The sequence below is a fragment of the Gavia stellata genome, chromosome 4 (assembly GCF_030936135.1).
Source record: "Gavia stellata isolate bGavSte3 chromosome 4, bGavSte3.hap2, whole genome shotgun sequence".
Lineage (NCBI taxonomy): Eukaryota > Metazoa > Chordata > Aves > Gaviiformes > Gaviidae > Gavia > Gavia stellata.
Window position 1 is genome coordinate 26,611,717 of NC_082597.1, and position 14,844 is coordinate 26,626,560.

Consider the following 14,844-nt stretch of genomic DNA (forward strand, 5'->3'; position numbering starts at 1 on the left):
TCAGGAATTATTACAGACATGTCTATGAGGACAGCCATACGTGTGGTCCTCCTGCTCGTTGATTCAGTTCTGTGAAGGTTAGGTGGGGGAACCAAGTGGATGCATTGGTCACCTTTTCAAGAGGTTTATCAGCTTTAGCTCAATGCTGGGCTGGCATAGGCCCCAGACTGAGACTGGATTTCATCCCGTCAGCTCAGAGGGTGGGCAGAAGAGACATGCAACCCGGTGGCTGTACCCACAATGTGTTTGCTACTTGGTACTGCTGGTATCCCACAGGGACAGGGGCACAGCTTCTGCTCTGAGGAGAGGGTGGTCTGTGACCCTTAGTGGACAATATGGACCACATTTTAGGGTGTGGTTATTGGTGACTGGAAGAGGGTGACTCAGCTCATCTGCTTCCATTCTGTCCTTCTGACATAATAATTATACAACTATTAAAAATAAGCGATCAAACAAAAACAGTTGATGTCGTTAGTTTTCCTGAAATACAGAGTTCATCAAAGTGTAGGAATGAAACAGTGGTGCCAAACTCCTGTTAGTACAAGTGTTTGCTGCAGTAAGAGGACTAAGCCTTAAATAGTGCTGGAAAAACACTAAAGACAATCAAAACTTCATGACAGTCTAAGTAATTGATGCATTTTAGCTTGTAGCTAAGGGATTGAGCAGATTTACTTAATCCTTAAAAAACCGCCACCTTAAGTAGTTTATAAACCTCTATAACGTATTATTTGAAAAACAAATCAGGATGTGACGTAAAAGAACAAGTAAATGCTGCTGTTCTTCCAAAAATCTTTTGGACATGTCAGATGTAATTACATTGACACTTATTTTATTCTATTCCCATAAAAGGGATGAATTTGTGGAGGTCATGTACTGCATTATATCTAGCCCTTTTTACTCAGCTGACCTGTTGCTCAAGAAATGCATTAGGGCTACAGGGTACGTCTTGCCAAAGGCCGAGTGGCACCATAAAAAAAGAACACTTAGTGGTGGAGAATTCATTAAAATATTTCTCTCTTCCTTTTACAGACAAATAGTTTTGCTTTGTTGGAGTAAAAATTCTGCTGTTACACAGTCATGGATGCTGTTTTTGGTATCCTAGTCTCTCAAGGTCTCAGGGTAGCAGTCATGGAAGTCTAACACAATCTTTTTTGTCCCTCTTCTATGAGGAATGCCCTAAAACCCCATTCCAGATCCTATCTGCAGTACTTGAGGAGGGCAAGAGCAGCTTAAGAAGAAAGAGAAGGGTATTTTCCCGGCTGAAGTCAATGTAAAGGCAATATGTGTGCCCTTACGTGTACTGTCTGATCTTATTCATTGAAATAGCAAGAACAGGATTAGACCCATAATACCCTTTCAAATCAGCAGGAGGCGGATTAGAGCTAAAACTACTGATAACAGCCTGTTTTCTTCAAAAACAATCTGCACATGGGTTTTCAGGATTTAAATTCAAAAAATGTTTGTAAGAACTATAAGAAACTACTTTTGAGTTGAAATTTACTGGGAGGATAATACCGTAATGACCATCAATTACAAGTTTGTGTAATGAGTGTTCTTTAAGCTCTGGAGATACAGTCTCCTTAGACTTCTAATATAAAAATTTGTTATTTATAAAGTAGAGTTTTGAAATCATTGTGACAGGAAACCTAAAATAGGGCTCTTTAATGAAGACAACTTTCAAGGTAGTGAAACAAAAAGTTTTGCTGTGACATGGCACTGCATGAACACCATAGGCTAAATTCTAACCTCATTTACACCAATGAATCCCCACTGGAATCAATGGGCCAGTACCACAGAAAAAGAGGTAGTGAATTTAAGTCTGAAAGTCAACCTCTGTCATCTGGAGTTTTTAAAATAAGATAGCAAATAAGCTCCCTATTGTTGGTGATGAGGACTTATTCCTGTTGCAATTCTAATATACATATGTACTTACACTGTAAGTACTAATGTACTTATAGACAGAGATGAAGGCAGTGCCTATGCTCCAAAAACTTAGCAGAGCTTATAGAGACAGGAGATGAAGCCAAAATGGAGAAAAACCTTACAGGAATTAAAGTACATATTTTTGCTTATATGATTTTTGAGACTGTTGTTTTGTAATGGGAATGCTCCTTTCTGTAGTAAGAATGGTGGGACACATGATGTATGGTTGTATAGACCTTTACCTGGATTCACCTCACCTCCCTTTGGAAAGCTATCTGAAGAATTTGAATCGAGAGCTCTCAGTTCTCAATGCATAGTTGAGCCATTTCCAAAGACTTCAGGGTAACTTCTTTCTCATCACCATCTGAAAGCCTAGGTAAACTCAAGTGCTTAAATATGGAGAGCTAAAAAGCAGAAGAGATGAATCTCAGCCCATACATTTATGTTCTCAGAAGCAACAGAGGCTCAGAGATCAGTGATGGTGCTCTTTAGTTCCTCAGACTCCCTTTCCAGTTGTCAAGATCAAAAATGTTTCTGCTCAATGGGTTGATAAACATTCAGGGAAATAAACCCGGTCTTTTTCGCTGAGATGCACGGAATACTTCAGTTGTTCTTTTTTTCTCCTTATTTGACTGTGCTTACCTGTCAGTGCATGCGTACTTGAGCATGTGTAAGTGCATGTGTATTAATGACCTTTGGCCAGATTTCTAGGGAGTCTAATAAATAATATATTCACTTTTTATTAAAAAGTCTGATAATTGTGGTTGGAATATCTCATGCCTGGTGTTAGAAATGATACTTCTGACTCTGTTTTTGGTTTACAGATGAGGTTGACAAGTCATTTCTAGTCTAAAGATATTCTATATTGCAATTGTTATTATTACTGTGCCTTAAGCAGTGGAAAATATACTTTAATATTTTGTGTACTTGGTCTATTAAGATACACATGCTCTTCTCCCTTTCCTTTTCATTTTATATGCTCATACATTTTTATGATACTACTCTAAAGGATTGTGTGTAAATCAGATCATGCTCAAGTTTTATATTATTATGTGCTAAATATTATAAAGAAACTGTTCAAACTTATTTAACACACCAGAACAGAAACTCTTTTCTGTGAGGTATCTTACTGGGCATTTCATAGTCCTCTAATCCCCATTAGCCTGAATAAGAAACCACAACCCACACAAAGCAGCTAAATCCAGGACTGGATTGCTTACTGAGGCAGAAAAAATAATAAAGTTTCTGCAAGTTGATGTTAGCAAAGTCAATGGAGAATTATATATGTCAGTAACATGGTGTCCAGAGATTGATGTACTTCTTATTCCTCCACTTGCCAAAATCATATTTAAGAGAAAATAAAATATAAAGCACCACTTCACTTACAAGAGCAGCCTGTATGCTCATCAGTGCTCAGGTCAAATGATTTCCTCCAGCAAACAATACTTTAGTGAAAAGCAATGCCACTTCTTAAGCATTTGGAACAATTATTCTAGGCTGAAAATATTATGCAGTGGGATTTCTTTCATGATCTGAGATGCTGGTCTCTGTAACTGCTACTCATTTTATAAAAAGGACACAGAGCCAGTCCCTGCGAAATGAAAAACTATGATGTGAGCTGAAAGACACAAAATGAGGCTCCTGGAGCTCTTCAGTGGCTTATTGTCACAACCAGTAGGAATACGGATGTGCTGCCCATGTTGATGTAAGGAATGGCACAGTGACTGCTGGGGCCTGCAGGATTTGCAAACCAGAACTCTCTGCAGAAGGTGAGACTGCCAGCTGTGTTGGTTTGTGTTGGTTTGCCTTTGGATACAGGCACATTGCTAATGCGTCTTCAGTCTAGGAAATCCAGGCAGCATTTTCACCAAAAAAGTTGTATAAAATACCAAACTGAAAAGAAAGAATGGGATAAGAGAGAGGACAGAGTACTACTCCATCTTCTACCAGTGGCTTAGTGTCTGAAATGGAGTTTGCTTCTTTAGGCCACATTCACGCTGTCCACTGTGGCATATAAGGTAATGGAAACAACCCACCCAACAGCACCTGAATGAGGCCTTACAACAGGCAATGTGAATGTGGTACCAAACTCCCTCTATTTTGCTCTATCAGAACTCTGGCAGAAGGAATACTACAGAAGGCGAGAGCCTGCTGCTGGGTATGGGACTGAGTGTCAAAGGACAAGGAAAAGGCTGAGATGCTCAATGTCTTCTTTGCCATGTTCTTTACTGGCAAAAGTTCCTTTGCAGAGAAAAGCCTGCGTGTCTTGGTGGGCAAGTTGAACATCAGTCAGCAGTATGGTCTTCCTAACCACGTGTAGAGCTCCGTTACCAGGAGTTTGGTCATCAGGATAAGTAAAGTTATTATAGACCTCTATTCAGCAATTATGAGATTGCCTCTGGTGTACCGTGTCTGATTTTGGACTTCTTGTTGCAAGAGATACATTGGTAAACTGGCAGAAGGCCACCAAGATGTCTAGGCTCTGGAGTCTCTGCCCTTGGATATATTTGGAATTTGACTGGAAAGGGCATGATCAGTGTGACCTAACTTCAAAGTCAGCCCTGTTTCGAGCAGGCTGGACCAGACGACCTCCAACGGCATTTTTTCTGCAATTGTACAATTGTGTAATGAACCAGCAGCTCTTAACAGCAGGTGGACTGTCAGCACTCTCCTTGGGTTGAAGTTCCATGAGATACGTAGTCTGAATATACTGCTTCGTACTTCTATTTCGCCTCCCTTTCCTTGAACTCTCCTGTACTTTGAGTTGCTGCAAGATTTGAGGTACGTAATCCCCAGGGAAAGACTGTTTTGTATTTGTAGAGCAAACATGGAGCACCTAGTTATGCCTGCTGGGGATATTGCACAAATAACAAAAACTCTTTAAAACTGCAAAAAAGTGAAATTTTGTCCTAGAAATTCTAACCCTAACCAACCCAAGGCAGGTAACATGCCCACTTAGCATCAATATTATATCTTCACTTTTGCTCAGTGTCATTATCAATTTCGCCCTCTTCACAAAAAATTAAGAACAGTTATTGTTTAGCAGTCAGAGACTACTGAAATACCGATTGAGCTAATAGCATTTGTGAATTGTTACTCTGTTTTTTTCTTTCTCCAGGCTAACTTCCCTAGTGAGATTCTAAAATGAAGCACACGATGTGACATGGTACTCAAATCATGACTGGCATTTTTAAATGAATTACTGAATTCCCCTTAATTTTATTTTTCATTTAATTGTAAGCCGCCTACTTCAGCTTTGCTGTAGCTCAATACATATTTTTATAACTATATTTATTTATGTTGTGCATCATAAGGCTTTAATGTATTTTCTCTAAAGAATCTCTGCGCTACTGGATATTGCAAGTGTTTGCAAAAAAGTCTGTTCAAAAGCGCAGCCAGGCCTTCATTTTTGGTAAATTAGTTAGGACTTGTGCAAGGCATTAAAAGACAGCATCTGCAGGCTACTTAAGATCCAGTAGGACTTACTTGGGTCCAGTGCCACCTGAACATAGTTAAATTCTGCTTCTAATGCCACTTTGGTTATGGATAAAATACCATCATATTTATACAGTGCTGGGCCAGTAACACATAAACTGGCTTGCCTGGAACATGTCCAGGCATCACTTGGAACCCAGAATATTTGGAATGTGGTGGGTTAACTTTGACTGGCTGCCAGGTGCCCACCGAACTGCTTCATCACTCCCCCTCCTCAACAGGACAGAGAGAAAAAAATATGATGAAAAAGCTCATGGGTCAAGATAGGGCAGGGAGACTCCTAACTCTTCCACCTCTCCACCCCACGCAGCACAGGAGGATGAGGAGTGGGGGTTGTGGTCAGTTCATACCATTTCAGCTCTGCCTGTCCTTCCTCCTCACACTCTTCCCCTCCTCCAGCATGGGGTCCCTCCCATGGCCTGCAGTTCTTCAAGAACTGCTCCAGCATGGGTCCTTCCCATGGGGCTACAGTCCTTCAGGAGCAGACTGTTCCAGCATGGGTCCCCTGTAAGCCACAGCTGCTGCCACGAGGCTGCTCCTACATGGGCTCTACATGAGCTGCAGCTTAGCTTCTCGTGTCTTCTTACAGAAGCCACCCCTGCAGCTCCTCCCCACCCCCCTCTATCAAAATCTTGCCACGTAAATCCAACACAGGGGAACATGGTGGTGAGCCCCTAAATTGGCTCAGCTGGAACCAATGTAACCAGAACAGAGCTTACCAGCATCAGGTGAATTGTCCCACCTGGACCCATGCTTTTCTGCTGCACTGAGGCCTTCCATTGCCTCTCAAGAGACTGTGGACTCCTGGTCTCTGCTAGCCCTGAAGTAGGAGGTATTCTGCATCTGAGATGCATTACAGCAGCTGATGGTAAGTAGATGTTGATGCTTCTAACTGTGCTCTGTTCAGTCTTGCCCTGAACTGATATAACTGTGAGCATTCATGGAGAGAGTTCAGATGAACAAAAAATAGGCTAGAAATTTGCTATAGAAGAGTGGGCTAAATTCTTTTCAGAGTCATTCAGAATGACTGTTGGCTAAACATCAGCTTGCCAAATACTTCTGAACTGCTTGTCTCTTTGTTGCTTCCATGCCCCTGAGAACAAAGCTCAGGGATCAACACCCATGCGGGGGTGGCCTTACAGACAATCTCTGGATTTTGAAAGAAGAGAAAGTCTGAAAGAAGAACTGAAACATTATTTTCTGTCCAATTCAATTCACACAAAAATTAGACCTGGAAGACAGGAGAACAGGCAGGGCCATCTTCACTGGCTCTGAAGCCTGCCTTAACTGGATGGCAGCAAAGGTTTTCAACACCTCATCTGATGATAACCGCTCATCACAAAAAAGGCCGTTACCTGCTCAGCTCTAAATTAACTCTCACTAAATAGCACAGATGCTATAAACTCTCATCTATGGATTAGACTATCACAAATAAACCAGCAGAAATGGTCTCCAGTTCTGACTATGAGCTGACATTTCCCAGTTTGGCCTCAGGTCTGGATGGGTCATAGTTTTTTTTTGTCCTCTGGTTCATAAACCTGCCACCTTGTTTCTCAGTTCTCTGTTCTGGCTTCCCATTAATTCTCATCAGGAGGTTTGACTAAATTTCTAAATTTCAAAACCCGCCTGCTGAGAAACTGCATGCCCCTCGCTAACTGCTGCCTCTGATAACATTTATGGTCCTCTGAAACAATGGAACAATACCAGGCTGGTGCGTGCAGGGACCAAAACTTGCAGAGGATAATGGACATTATCATGCCCTCTTCTGCACAAGATAAGAATATCCACATTACTCTGAAAGCTTTCAGAACAAAAGATAATACTTAGCTTATTTTCTCTTAATAATTTATTTACACATGCATGAGACACGCATTTGCCCCTTATCACATAAGTATGTACAAACACAAGCAAATAAACAGAAACAAGTGGCATTATCTCTGGGCTTGGGAGGAAAAGAAGAGATATAGCTATTGTTCTTCCTGTTTCAGAAAACCAGAGGGACACCCAAAGTCTGTGAAAATAAGAATCATTCAGTATTAAGACAGAAGCAAAGGAGAGAGAGAGAGAGAAAGAAAGGTAATACATATGTAATATGAATCAGAGACATTTCAGCTAGATTTTCAAATCCCAAAATGTGTTTGCATGTCTGCCATAAATAAATATTTTCTTTTGACTGAAAAGCTGAACTAACTTGACATGAAAACAGATATTTCTTTGAAAGAAAAACATGGACACCAAAGTGTCACTCTGAGGAGAGCTAGGCTCTCATGACACCAAACATGTAATTTGCTGATGAATAAGCTCATTTGGCGGGCCTGTTTTCTTTTTTCAGATACTGTGCTTTTCTACCCATAAGTACGCATTTCTTATTCTTTCTTGCTCTCCAAACCTCACATATGTGAAATGCTGTCCAAGATGCCCATACAGGTCTTCCATAATTTATTTCAACAGGGATGGTTGCTTGGGGAAAATGGGATTATGAAACAATTCAGCCTCTCTACTACCCTGTGACATGGTGGGTACCAAAATTAATGGTTCACCCCTCTCATCCTCCATTCCAAAAGCTGCTACTAGTCAGGGATCTTTAAGGCTCAGGAGATATAAAACCGCTTGCTGCTCGAGGCTGAGCAGAGCCCACACTGGCACCGCACTGGTCCCTTTCTCTGCTGTTCCTTTCTTCTGGGCCATTCTGGTCCTCTTCACCCAGGTGCTCCCATCATCCCCTGCCTGCTCTCTGTTAAAAGAAGAATGCCCTATTGTTCCTTTTTAATGAATCTTCAGCTGACAAAGGTTCATTCAGCTGCTTTGGGAGGCATCGCAATTCTGCAGAGATCCAGGTCGACACCCAGTGCTACTCCAGTCTGCACTGGCAAGACTTCCAGCCCACCTGTGGGCTTACACATTTGAGGAACAGGGGTCACAGGGTATAAAGTGTTATACAATGAGGCTGCAACTCCTTCCTCTGCCAATGGGAAATGTTGGTGCCGGGATAACTCAATTATCTTCCTGCTTTTGCTGGAAACATTTTGAGAATATGAAAAAAAATAGCAGGAGTTGATCTGATCTATGCCTCTCAACCTCTTTATCTTTTTTTTTTTCCCAGTAACTTGAGGCTGCATTTGCCTGCACTTGTTTTGTCTATGCCTGAGTGTTTTCAGTTTCACGCCTGGTTGCCTGCCTACCTGAGCACCGCTGAGAGCATGTTTTTCTCTGTGAAAGGAATGCATATGTTTGCCTGCCTGCTTGAACCAGGAACTATTTCTATGGGGAAAAAGAAGAATTGCTGTTGAATTACAGGCAGGCACTTCTTTCTGAAAATTGTTCTTGTAGACAACAGCTGAGGTTCACTGAGGTGAATGCAAGGATGTGTAACGTATTTTTACCTGCCCCAGCTTGTCCATTTTTTTTAGGTAAGGAGGGAGTGCAATTTCTTACATAGAGAGAAGGGCTTTTTCAGCCACCCTTAGAGTTAGAAGGCATGATGTTGTGAATGGAGGATTCTGGATCCTTCTATAATCTCAGCTATAAATTATTCCTTTTTATGCTTGATTAAATGGCCTCACCAAGAAAGGTGGGGTTACAGCTGCTTTCCATGGCTGCAGCTCCCCACGACTGACTCTTATTCTCAAGGGTACTTTAAAGAAATTTTTTTTTAATTTGGAGTAAAATGGGTTTGTGATTCTACCATCAGAGCTGCAGCAAGAGGTGTTGAGTATTACTTCTAGCTTTGTGTTACGTTTTTGCTATGAGTGGGGGTATGGAATCAAAAGTTCCAGCACTCCCTCCTAAAGGCAGATACTGAACAGCATGTTATTTTTCATCTGCAAAACACTGCCAAGAAAGTGGAAAACAACAGGGAGAAACAACATAACCTATGTTACTGCAGAAGCTTAAATCATAGCTGAAAGTAAAACCTTCTCAATCACATATGTACTTAAAACACACTATTCTGAGAAAAGGAAATAGGCAAATCCATGGAACTAAGAGTCATATTACAATATTTTTTTAAAAAAAATCCACTGCACAGCTTTCATTGTAAATTCTGTAAATAATAAATGCAATACAAAACCCATACAAAACATGCGGTTGGTCTTATTAAAGTCTGAAAATTTTCTGTGATTAGAGCTGTACGGTCAAGGAAAGCAAATAGAATTGAAAGTTCACAGTTTTTTTACTAGAATGTCACCTAGAGGAATTGGTTTTGCTCCTTTTTTTTCAGTTTTTTTTTTTTTTCTGGTATTATCTTCTCTTTCCCTTGTCGATGAAAACTCTGATCATTTCAATTTACTTCCAGGTTTATGCCCTGTAACTAAGCTCTTTTCTGATAACAGCTGGCCTTTCTCATCTTTGTTATCTTCTCTTTTTCCCTAACATACCACTGATCTCAATACACATTCCCTAAATCTGTTCTCTATTCCTCCCACCCTGCTTTGTGTCACTGTGGAATCAAAGGTGTGAAACGTAGATTTACACTGTGCACTGATCTTTTTCAAGCGGTCTTGGCTGTTTTTTGTTTTTAGGAAATCAAATATAGAACACCAATTTTGGATAAGTCTTTTGAGCAGGAGGTGGTAGGCCAAACCTTGAAGCTAACAAGAAATTTGGGCTGCCTTCTTGTGGAATTCTTCAACTACTTTTCCTCTACCCTTATTTGCATGTCTGCCCAAATTGCTCTGTTAACTCACTCAAAGCTGGACCTTTACTGCATTCTGCTAGGAGAATGTCTGAAATTCATCCAGAGTAAATCACAGATGTTTTCTCTCAAATGACATTTATAAGAACAAAACACCTCTCCAAACACTTTTCAGGTGTTTGTAGCAAAGGCTGTTATCACAGATCTCAACTTCTGGGCACTGAGAGATCATGTCTGCTTTGCCTGGCCACATTTGCATAGTGTTTCCTTGAAGAATCAGTGTTCAGCAATTTGGTTTCAGCCACAGGTGACATGATGCCATTTTTTAATACCGTGCCATCTTCTGATGGCTGGTGAGACCTGCTCCTTGCCTTTTCTATGTATGGATTTCTATGTCTGCTTCCTAAATTAACTTCTTCCTTAATTTTTATTTCCCTTTTGAACATATTTTACATACTTTTTGTAGATATTTTGGTATTATTACATTTAGTCTTTAGCCAGGATTTTCCATGGTTAATTCAATCTCCTGAATTAGAAAGAATAAAGTTTCCCCTTTGTTATGCGATTAAGTTAGTCAGAGTGTATAAAAGTCATTTTCTTAACTGGTACAGGGGCTTTTCCTATTTATAGGGCAGTATTTTTAACTGTAATAAAGAGGTCATTTAGTAAGTGAAGCATTTCTTTGTCTATGAACATTTTCCTTGAACAAATGGCAGCTGGGACAGAAACTCCAGATTAGCATATCTCTCTGACAGTCTTTAAAATGATCTGGTAAGATCCAGGATCTTCACTGTCACCAGCTAGGGAATGTGCATCTTTGAAGCATTTTTACCAAATCTTTGTGATCTTTGTTGTGAGCTGAAAAAAACTTTTTCTGTGTGGAATTTAATAATCCCTAGTCTGAGTTCTTTTTAGTAATTTCTCCCACTTTTTGCTAATATTGTGGAAGGGAATGTAACATGTCTTCAACCCCAGATTTATAGATGTCTGAAGCTGCAGCTCAGTTCCTGGAAGAGAGGTATTACACACTATTGTTTTGGATAATGTGCCATTTGATGTAAATGGAACTATTAAATTTCTTTTTTGCTTCCTCAAAAAACATTATTTTCTTCTGTCCACAGCCATTTAACTTTCTTTTCTTTTTAAGAATAGAAAGTTGTTATATTTGGAATGAATATTCCATAGTCCTATGTGAGCAGCAGAATATTCTGAGGTATACCTTGGACATCTAACATCTGAAGCAGCCCCTACTCTTAAGAAGCAAAAATTAGCAAACACATTTTAAAAAATAAAATCCCACAAAGGCATTCTACAGTGTACAATGGTTTGCCAATCTAACAGACTCTTCGCTCTGTCTGCTCACGGCATCCAACATCTAGCTCCTCTTGTGGCCCTAAAGCTCAGCCCTGGAGAACTCTTAAAAGCCCTATTTATATTCTGTGTATACTGGATTTCAATTTTTGGAAGATATATAGCCTTAATTTTCAGCCCATATGCTACGTTACCTGGCTTGGGGGTGTGGGGTGACAAAAAATCCAACAAAAATGAGCACACTAATCTTTGTTAGCTTTAGAATCACATCTTTGCAATTTCTTTCAAGCCTCCTCTAGGTTTTGTAAATGTTCAGCTGAAATCTTCCCAGTTATTAGCATGTCATCCAGATAAGAGACAACACCATTTACCCCCTGCCTTACTTAGCTCATTATTCTTTGAAACACAGCAGGTGCGTTTTCTGTTCATACCTAAATAGCCCCTTATGTGTGTTTGTCGTCAGAGGATTTTTTAATACTAGCTGCAAAGCCACCTGCTGGCACTCTTGGGACAAGCCTTGTTTGGTTAGCTCCTCTCTGCTCAGCACTTTCCAAATAACTCTTCTGCTCTAGAAACCCAATATCGTCCAGTCTGAGCCAACGAGTGCTGGCGATTTCCTATTTCTGACAAGCTTTTCTCTACCGTCCCCTCTGACATAGAGTTTGCTCAGCCCATTCACTGACATCCAGGGGCAGAAAGGGACTCTGGTTTCCAGTGCAGCAAGCTGGTTTTCCACAAGCTTTTGCAGGGCTTATGGCACAAGTCTCCTCCCGAGAAATGCAGAAATGATTTTGTCACTAACAGATGACACTGCGGTTATACCTGTTACTAAACCACGTCTGTAATGAACAAAACTTTAGTTTGAATTTTCCTACCCTGTTACACAGCTGATTAGCTACTCTCCACTATAATTTAAGCTTAGGGAAACAGTTGCTGCCCACCACTTTCAGTTATGATTGCCTTCAATGTTAACAAAGTATATTTGTAAATTACAGTGACAGGAAGACCTACCTGTTAATCATTACTTGTCCTTACACTACCACCCTACAGTGTGCTATATATGTTCATTTTCTACTGTGCACAGCCAGTGCTCAGTTACCCACAGACAGTTTATTCAGATGACAGATTAATTGTGCCACAGATGCAGAGACGCTGGGGGAGGCCAGCTCAGTTCTGGCAGGATTATTCATGCAAGGGCAGTTCTGTGCAGTTGTTGATACATTAGTCTCACTGGGTGCACGGTGACCCAGCCAGGGAGGATACAAAGGACCACAGACAACTCCAGCCTGCTCCAGCATGGGCAGAACAACCTGTAAGCCCAACCAGGCACAATATGGTTCAAGCAGATCCACTTGGATGCATGTGGGAGATGACTCCAATGCTGTGGTTAGGGGCGTCTTTACCGAATTGAGTAGTGCGGCATGAATTTGCTAGCCAGCTTGGGTCCAGTCTTTGGCAAAAGCTCATAAACCCTCAGAGAGCTGTGGAGCTTAATGCAGACGAACTCAAATAGTTCCACGAAAATCAGCTTAGGACGAACAGAAAACATTAGCTCAAACTGAGAACCAGCCATACCACCCTTGTAATCACAGCCAAGTTACTGGGACGCCCCTCATTAGGTCTATTGCCCAGGTTTCTCTGATACCCATTGTGTTCCAGTCCCTACAAGCACCTACACTTCTGGCACTGCAGCTTCATAAATGCTCCTGCCTTGGACTGTAATTCCCCAGGCACTTTGGTGGAGACACAGTGAGCTAACTTGGAGAATGGACTCCAGTTCAAACATTTGATTTCCTGTGGTAGTTTAAACCAGATTACTTAGCAATTTGGTCCATGATTACCCGAATACTTCTGCCAGCCTAATGGAGGCAGCAGTATGGAGGTGGAAAAGAAGGGCTAGGGTGAGAGGAGGACTGCCTCTTTTGGGTGTAGCGTTGTTTTGTGCCAATTTAAAGTGCTTGCAGAATTAGGAAGTTATTTCTAGGCATCAAACTGATTTTGGAGAGTCTTTTGCAAAAGGTTATTGAAACAACCAGTAGCAAGAAACATTTTTAGGCTTGCCAAACACCAGAATACTTCAGCCTTCTAGTTGATTTCCAAGGTAAAACTATTGTTCTGTTTAAAAAAAAAAGAAAAAAAGAAAGCATGGTAAACTTTCAATGGTTTCCTTAGAAGAGCTACTATGTCTCTATCTCAAATAAGTTTCAGTGTAAGGTATAATTCTTTAAGGACCATTTGTGCTTCATATCTGGCAATGTTAGGAAAATAACTTTTGTATAGTGGAACCTTCCATACTGTTTGTATAAAAACACTGTCAAAGCCTGAATCTCTTTCAAGACTTTTCTTATTTGCACTATATGTAGTCCCTTTTACCCAATGCAAACAGCTTATTTTTGCTCTTTTTTTTTTATTTCAAGATCCAGTCCTTTGCCAGTTCTCAGTTTTGTGTTTTGCCATATGCAGAGGAGTTAAAAAATAAATAATCCACTGTTTTTCATTAAAGCAGGCTCAGAATATGGCTTTATTTCCTTAGGATGTAAGACAATAACCTCCAACATCCAAAAATGAAAGACAACTAACGAAGAGGAATAATTTATCCTCCCTTGTTGCAGGAATTGTAAATCATAACTGAAATTAAAGACTAAGTCTTGATCACACACTTTTTATATCCTTGCTTTACAAGAGAAGAGCAAATCCTTGACATTCAAAGCAGAGCCGAAATTGTGAAGCTGAAATTGTTTAGTTCCTGTTGGAAGTGCCTTTCTGTGCAATTACTCTCTTTGGTCCAGTGGAATCACTTAAGGAGAATTTTATAGATGTACTCCCCAAACTTGTTATCCTTTCTAACTCCCATATGAAGATTTTAAATACTGCTAGAATAAAAATCTCCTTCTAAATTTAGAGAAAAAAACAGCTACTGAAGGGAGGTTGAAAAATGTGGGAATTACAAATTTGATCTAGATCTCATTTACAATGGTAGAAATCAAGAAGCATTCTTGTTTCTGTAATGTGCAATTGGTAAGGAGATGGCAGTGGAGGGAGGAATGTAACTGCCTTTCATATGAATCTTTTTCTCTGGGCTACATTATATAATCCCAGGCAAGAACAAAGCTATGAGCTATTTTTATTAATGACGAATCTGAGTCAGTACTTTCTTACTGAGGTAAAAGAGGTATGATTCTAGAGGTGTTGCATTGATCTAAATCCACAGCAAAATCAGATTCAGGACTCACTTCATTACTTGAAACACTGCTCGGTTTGGTCCAGAGATTTCTTACCTACTTTCAGCACAATAATTAAAGGATGCCAAAGGATGCTAATGCCTGTTGCAGACTGACCTAGACAGCTGTGATTTGGAAATGAAAAACTGGAAAAGCTGAGTGGCAAAGAGTTAGCAAGTGTTGCGGGGAAAAAAAGAAAAAGAGGAAAGGAACAGAAAATAGAGCAGACAATCAAAGAAGACTAGGCAGAAAAGGAATCCT

General features: G+C 40.4%; 1 protein-coding gene across 1 annotated transcript in view; it reads right to left on the minus strand.

Annotated features, from left to right (window-relative positions):
• The window catches only part of KCND2 (potassium voltage-gated channel subfamily D member 2), a 291,094-nt gene that overhangs the window by 33,111 nt on the left and 243,139 nt on the right, over positions 1–14,844 (minus strand). The gene's annotated exons all lie outside the window — the stretch shown is intronic.